Consider the following 8,812-nt stretch of genomic DNA (forward strand, 5'->3'; position numbering starts at 1 on the left):
TTAGATCATGTCACCAATTGTCATCCTGGTGAAATGTAAGTCTCTATTAGGAATGACGTTATATAATGAGACTAGACATTTCGTGGTCCGGTCTTATATAAGCTCCTTTTGTATAGAATACCGTCGCTCATATGTCTCTACATGAATGATTAGGATCATATCATTTGTAGCTCTTTACAACAATTGTAATCTACAAAGAAGGTCATATTTGTAGTGTCATCGGGATAAGGTACCTAGCCTTATCCATTTACTACAGACCATTTGGGTTATCACTTAAATATGATCTATCTGTATGTCTCTACATACATGTTTAAGCTACATGTGATAACTTTGGATGTTAGTTTATTGGTTTTGGGTTAATGCTACTAAATATTGAATAAAACATCTCATATTTTATTAAATAAGTAAAATGTTTGTATATTTACATTTACAAACTACAAGATCCATGAGACTTAGAGCATCAACCCCAATACACAGATATAACCAATCAACAATAAGTCGACCATTCACGAATCGTTCATAATTACAACTAGGTCAAATTACCATTTTACCTCTGTAGTTACTCCTTAAGTTTCATTGATCCCTCTAATGAACAAATAGTTTATAGTCCAACTATAAACTAATTCCTTTTGGGCTAGTGAAAGAGTGAAGCCTCAGTTTTCAAGACCCATAATCAACTCTTAAAGGAGCAATTCATCTACTTATCCTAAAGACGGGAAAGAGCGGATTTCACTTTGTGTAGCTATGTTCCCAGCTTCTTACTTGAACAAATCCCAAAATGATAGGCTTATTGAGTTGGCGAATCTGACCACTTTTACCTATACAGATTAAAGGATCATCTTCATAAACAGAAGTTCACAACTAACTCAGGATTAAGGTCGAGTCACCTTCAATTAACGGCGTTATAAAGAGAGACTAGTCATTTAGCGGTCCGGTCTTATATAAACTCTTTGTATAGGATACCTTCACTCGCATATTTTCACATTAATGATTAGGATTAGATCGTTTGTAATACTTTATAGCTCTTGTAACAATTACAAAGTAGACAGTATCCATGGTGTCACCAAGATAAAGTGTCACCAGGATAAGACACCCAACCTTATCCATATACTACAAACCATTTAGGTAATTACTTAAACATGATCGACTTATATGTCAACCACATGCATGTTCAAGTTACGTAAAATAACCTTGGATACTAGTTTACTGGATTAAGTAATGCAATCTAAATGTCAAATAAAATAACACCTTATTTTATTAAATAAATAATTTATATATAAAATCTACAAACTATGAGAATCAAGAGATTTAAGACACCAACCTCAACAATCTCCCACTTGTCTTAAAGCTAGGTGTACAATACAAAGTGCAATACATGTAAAGTACACAATACAATAAACTGAGGCATACATTATACCCAGTAACATCTCCTACTTGCCTTAGACAAGATGATGCATATCCCGTATATTGGTGTTGATGCCTTAAATCTCGTAGGGTCCTGTAGTTCATAAACACCTGTAAGAACAAATGCTTTGTTGTTTATAATATGAGATATTTTATTCATTTTAGTCTATGAAATATGGGATATTTTAGTTGCATTAACCACAAACCAATAAACTAAGATCCATGGTTATCGTTGTAACTTAAGCATGTATGTGGAGGTATACAAGTGGATCATGCTTTAAGTGATAACCTAAATGGTCTATAGTATATGGATAAAGGAGGAAAACCTTATCCTGGTGACACTACGAGTGTGACCCACTTTATAGGTGTTACAAATATTGTAAAGTGCTACAAATGATCTGATCCTGATCATTCGTGTATTAGACATGCAAGCGGGGATGCTATATACCAAAGGAGTTTGTATAAGACCAGACCATGAAATGTTTAGTCTCGTTATATAACGCCGTTCATGACAGAGACTTTCATTTCACTATGATGACCATAGGTAACATGATCTTAATCTTAAGTGAGTTGTGAACTCCTGCCTATGAGGGCGGTCATTTGATTTGCATGGGTGCAAGTGGTCAGATCGCCGACTCAAACCTACCACTTTGGGGATTCGTTTGATTGAGAAGCTGGGAACTTAGCTACACAAGACAAAATTCACCCATTCTCCAAAGTAGGGGTAAGTAGATAAATTGCTCTCTTAAGGGTTGATTTCAGGGCTTGAACAATGTGGCGCCACACCTTCTTTTGGCCCGAGAAGGGTTTAATTATAGTGGGACTATGATGTATTGTTCATTAGAGGAATCAATGGTATTTAAGGAGTTAGATATAACTACAGGGGCAAAACGGTAAATTGGTCCAGCTATACTTACGAGCACTTTGTGAAGGGTCATCGTACTATTGATTGGTTATATCCAATGGACACAAAAATATATCTGTAGTGTGAAGAGTGCAGCTATTGGTCTTTAGTAGAGTGCTTGACAGTTAATGAATGGTGGATATTGTGATTAAAGAGTTTAGTCAGTTATTCACGTACTATTGGAGCTTCAAGCTACAGGTCCATAAGGTCCCCTTGGTAGCTCAATGGATTCATGTTGAGAATCAGTTTTTGGGTTAGTTTGAAATGTTCAAATTAACAAGAGGAAGTTTGATTATATATGATATAATCAAATTAGTTCAATTATACATGATATAATTGATATGATGTATTTGATACATTATTTGATTACAGGAATTAATATAAATATGATTTATATTAATTTCCATAAAGGAGAAAAAGAATTATGGTTTATATATTACATATAATGTAATATTAAAACTATAGGTTGTAAATATAATATGATAAGTTAGTTATTTTATTTATTTATAATTAATTAGTTATGAGATAATTGATTTTTCATTTTCTCCAATAACCACCTTAGTGGGTGGTTTTAGACAGTTTATGGCAACTGATGGATAAAGTGAAAAATAGTTTTTAATTTCCATGAACACATGACACACGCATCAAGTGATTGTTTTCATATTCGATAGAGTAAACGATAAGTCATCGAGTTTATTATACGATAGTTATTTGCATACTAAACGATCGAGTTCTAAAGTATATATGATAGACTTCTTCTTATAAACGATTGGTTGTCGCATACTCAATCGTCTAGTTCCTCCATCCCTCTACCCAAATCCATACAGACCCCACAAGTCCTAGATTCTCACACCGAGAATACCAAGGTAGCCTCGTGGTGGTGTCGAGTTACATTCGGTGGTGATCGGGGATTTTATAGAGGATCATTGCGTTCGTGCTATTGGACGCGTTACTATTTGATTGAGGGAAATACTTGAAGAAAAGGGTTCTTCAAAGGTATTGTACTCGATCCTTTGTATTTAATTTTGAAACATGCTGTAATTTAGTCTATGATGCATAACTATTTCTATTTGATTGTAAATGTTTATGTTCTTTCACAATGGACTTTGGAACGATTTACTTCCGCTCACTGGTCTCTAGATTTAGAGTTCCTTCACCGTAGACCCAGACTCTATAGGTAACCCTGAAATACTTTAACATAAAAGCCTTTGTATGGATCAATTGTTGGGATTGGTGTCCTAATTCTCCTAGTGGTCTCGTAGTTTGTAAACTTTTTGTACATATGGTTATTAATAAAATAAGTGTTATTTTATTTGCATTTACTCATATCCAATAAACTAAGATCCGTGGTTATTTCACGTGACTTAAGAATGTATGTGAGACATACAAGTGGATGATGCCTTAAGTAATAACCTAAATGGTCTGTAGAATAAGGATAAAGGAGAGATACCTTATCCTGGTGACACTACGGATACGACCCGTTTTGTAGATATTTACAAGTATTGTAAAGTGCTACAAATCGTCTGATCCTGACCATTCATGTGGAGACATGCGAGCGGGGTTGTCTTATACAAAAAGTTTGTATAATACCGGACCACGAGATGATTAGTCTCTTTATATAACGCCGTTTTTTGATTAGTATGAGTGAGTGTGGCTAGATTGCCAACTCAACATGCCTATCTTTTTGGAGATTTGTCTTATTAAGGAGTTGGAAACTCAGCTACATAAGACGGAATTCACTCATTCCCTGAAGCAGAAGTAAGTAGACAAATTACTCCCTTAAAGGCTGATTTCGGGTCTTGAACATAGTAGCCGTACCCTCTCTTTGGAAGAGAGGACTTAATCATAGTAGGACAATGACTTATTGTTCATTAGAAGGATCAGTGGTACTTAAGGAGTTAGATGTAACTATAGGGTAAAACGGTAAATTGGCCCAACTATATTTACGAGCGATTTATGAAGGGTTATCGCATTGTTAATTGGTCATATGGACACATAAATATATCTGTAGTGTGAATAGTGCAATTGTCGGTCTTTAGTGGAGTGACCAACAGTTAATGGATGGTGGATCTCGTGAGTAAAGAGTTTAGTCAGTTATTCACGGACCTTGGAGCTTCAAGCTACAAGTCCATGAGGTCCCTTTGGTAGCTCAATGGGTTCAAGTTGAGAATCGGATTTTGGGTTAGTTTGAAGCGTTCAAATTAACAAGAGGAAATTCAATTAATGTGATATAATTGATGTGATGTGTTAGATACATTAATTGGAAGAATTAATATAAATATGATTCATATTAAGTACCATAAAATAGAAAAAAAAACCTATGGTTTATATGTTTCATATGATGAAATAATAAAACTATAGGTTATAAATATAATATGATAATGGTTATCATATTTATTTATAATATTTAATTATATGATAATTAATTCTTTTTCTCTAATAACCAATTTGAGTGAGAGGTTATTAGAAGTTTTATGGTAACTGTGAGATAAAAGGAAAACTGTTTTCCAAAATTAGTAGTTAATTCATTTGAAAAATTCTCACGGAAAAAGGCTATCAAGTAAAAAGAGTTTTACTAAGCGATAGTCGTTGAGAGTATACACGATCGTTTAAGAGTTGACTATACGATAGTTACTCGTTGATCGTTACTACACGATCGAGTAGCAAAGTCTATACGATAGGCTTCCGTTTCCTAAACGATCGAGTACATCATCTATACAATAGACAATGTTCATATCTCCCACTTACTTGATCATCTACTCGATCGTATACCTTTTGTCTTCCTCAATCCAAGATCATACAGAGCCCACAACTCTTGGATTCTCACACCGAGAATACCAAGGTAACACTTGTGGTGGTGTTCTAACTCTGTTTGTGGATCGAGTTGGACTCAATTGGGTTCGAGGAGCATCAAGTTGTTCGTACTGTTGGTGTTCTATTCATTACGTTCGAGTGCTGTGATTGGATGCATTGGAGATTGATCGAGGGACTATTCTTCAAAGGTACACATACTCCATCCCTTGTATTTTCTTATAGCATACTGTAATTTCTGATATGCATAATCTGTTCGTTTCCGTTTTAAGATTGTAATTATTGTGTTCTTTCTAAATGAAATTTGGAACAATCCACTTCCTATACTCATGGAGATCTCTGTATCGATCACCTTCAATTAGTATTAGAGCCAGGTTGTTCTGATATTGAACATCTGATATTCCAAATTCCATTGTTGTATTGAATTTCTTCTATAGACGTGGTGGGTTTTAAGTTTTCTACAATGCATTTAAGAGTTAAATGTCTTTGTGGATGTGTTGATGGATGTTTACGGGATGATTGCCTCTGTTTAAAGCTTTCTTTAAGTTTATAAATTATTAATTCGTAAGGGCTCTTGCGTTTTTGGGCTTGATTAACAAGCAATCGAGTCTGTATTCAAAGTGTTTGAAGTTTTTTGTGTCGTTCATGATGAAGTTTTGAAGCATGTGAAGGAAATTAGAATTGAGGATTTCCATGAGCAGCGAAAGGATCGTTCCAAATTTCAGTCATATATGAACATTACAATTATAAATGGAAACATACAGGCTATGCAGAAATCGAAATTACAACATGCTTTACTAAATGATCAAGGGAAGAAATTAACATACCTTTGAAGACTCATCTTCAACTCCCTTGATCACAAACACTCATTCACAGCAAGAAGGCAACCACAAACGCTCGAACACTTCGACCGCTACATTGCACGATCCACAGCAATCTCGAACACAACGATTACCCGGATCACGATCACGGTGAACGCAATAAACGACCTCCACAGAACTTCAACTAATGTCGAGTTGAGTATGACACCACCATAAAGGTTACCTTGGTATTCTTGGTGTGAGAATCCAGAAGTGTGGGCTCTATGTGAACTTGGTTAGAGGCAGAGACTCGAGAAGAACAATCATGTAAACGATTGAGTAAGTGGATATGTCAAAGCCTATCGTATAGAATGATGCCCAATCGCTTAACAAAAGCTATGTAATCGTTTAACTAATCGGCCAGCTGAGGGTCTATCATATAGAAACACTTCACGATCGTCTAGTCTCTCCAAGTTATCATTTAGTAAATCTAATTTACTTGACAACCTTTTCCGTGAGTAATTTCCAAGAATGGAAATCTCTTTCAACATCATTCTAAATTTAGAAAAACATTTTTCCTTTTATCTCACAATTACCATGAAACTACTAATAATCTCCCACTCAATTAGTTATTAGAGAAAAAGAGATAATTATCGAATAATTAATATTATTATTAATATAAATGATAACCAACTTATCATATTATATTTATAACCTACAGTTTTAATATTTCATCTCATGAAACATACAAACCATAGCTCTTTTTCTACTTCATGACACTTAATATAAATCTCATTTACGCTAACCCTCCATTTGATGTATCTCATACACCACACCGATCATATCATATATAATCGAATTACCTCTTGTCAATTTAAACATTTCAAATCAACACAAAGAACTGATCCCCAGCTTGAATCCTTTGAGCTACCAAGAGAACCTTATGGATCTGTAGCTCGAAGCTCCAACGGTGCGTGAATAACTGACTAAACTATTTAGTCACAGGATCCACCATCTGTTAACTGCAAGGCACTCCACTAAAGACCAACAGCTGAACTCTCCTTACTACAGATATATTATGTGTCCATCTTAACCAATCAACAGTGCAACAACCCTTCACAGATCGCTCGTAAGTACAGCTCAACCAATAACCGTTATGCCTCTGTAGTTACATCTAACTCCTTAAGTACCACTGATCCCTCTAATGAACATAAGTCATTGTCCTACTATGACCGAGTCATCTCTCCGAAAAAAAAGTTGTGGCCACTATGTTCAAGCCTCATAATCAGCCCTTAAGGGAGCAATCTATCTACTTACCCTTGCTTCAGGAAAGAAGTGAATTCCATCTTGTGTAACCGAGTTCCCAGCTTCTAAATCAGACAAGTCTAAAAAAAAGGTAGGTATGTTGAGTTGACAATCTAGCCACTCTCACCCATACTAATCAAAGGACCACCCTCAAAAGTAGAAGTTCCCAAAACACTCAAGATTGAGGTCATGTCACCTATGGTCATTTAGGTGAGATGTAAGTCTCTAACGATGTTATATACAGAGTCTAGTTATCTCATGGTTTGGTCTTCTACAAACTCTTTGGATAAGACACCCCTGCTCACATGACTTCACATGAATGGTCAGGATTTACCATCTGTAGTAGTTCACAACACTTGCAAACCTCTACAAAGCAGGTTGTATTCGTAGTGTCACAAAAATCAGGTATCCCACCTTAATCATTATACTATAGACCTATTTAGGTTATCACTTAAGACATGATTCACTTGTATATCTCATATACATGCTTAAGTTTACATACAATAACCATGAAGCTTTGTTTATTGGATATGAGTAAATGCCAGAATGAAATAATACTTATTTTATTTGTAACAATGTGTATATATTACAAACAATGAGACTCCGGGAGAATTAGGACACCAATCCCAACAATTTCCCACTTATCCTAATGCCTCGGTAGACTAATGTACAATAAAATATAAATACATGTACAACATACAATAAACTAGGGTATACCCTAGTATCATCTCCCACTTGCCCTAGATAAGATGCCGCATGTCCTACAGACCCAGACTCTCCAGGTGACCCTTGAACACTTTAGCCGTGAGAGTCTTTGTAAATTGATTGACAACGTTGTGCTCCGATGCGATCTTCATGACTATCACGTCACCGCGATGCACAATCTCCCTGATCAAGTGGTATTTCTGCTCTATATGCTTACCCTGACGATGACTCCGAGGCTCCTTCGAATTTGTCACAGCCCTATTGTTATCACAATAGAGAGTGATAAACAAATCCATATTTGGAACAACTTCCGAATCTGTAAGGAATTTCCTCAGCCAAACAGCCTCCTTAGCTACTCCACAAGCAGCTACGTATTCAGCTTCCATAGATGAGTCTACGATGCATTCTTGCTTGATGTTTTGCCACACTACAACCTTTCCATTCAGAGTGAACACTGACCCGGATGTCGATCTATGAGAATTTCGATTGGTCTGAAAGTCAGAGTCTGTGTATCCTGTAAGGATTAGATCCTTATCTCCATACAAGAGCATGTAGTCCCTCGTTCTTCGAAGATACTTGATGAACATCTTGACCATCTCCAGTGATCAAATCCTGGATTGGACTGATACTGACTGAAAATCCCTACTGCATAGCAAATGTCGGGTCTGGTATACAACATTGCATACATTAAGCTTCCAACAGCTGAAGCATAGAGAATCCATCTCATCTTCTCAACTTTTTGAGGTGTCTTAGGACATTGATCCTTAGACAAAACAATTCTATGTTTGAAGGGTAACAAACCCCTTTTGAAATCCTGCATCCTGTACCTGATCAATATTTGATCGATGTACGATGCCTGAGACAAGGCTAACCTCTTGTTCTT

Source organism: Benincasa hispida, chromosome 1 (assembly GCF_027475165.1).
Source record: "Benincasa hispida cultivar pf3 chromosome 1, pf3_genome.v1.1, whole genome shotgun sequence".
In the NCBI taxonomy this organism is placed as follows: Eukaryota; Viridiplantae; Streptophyta; class Magnoliopsida; order Cucurbitales; family Cucurbitaceae; genus Benincasa; species Benincasa hispida.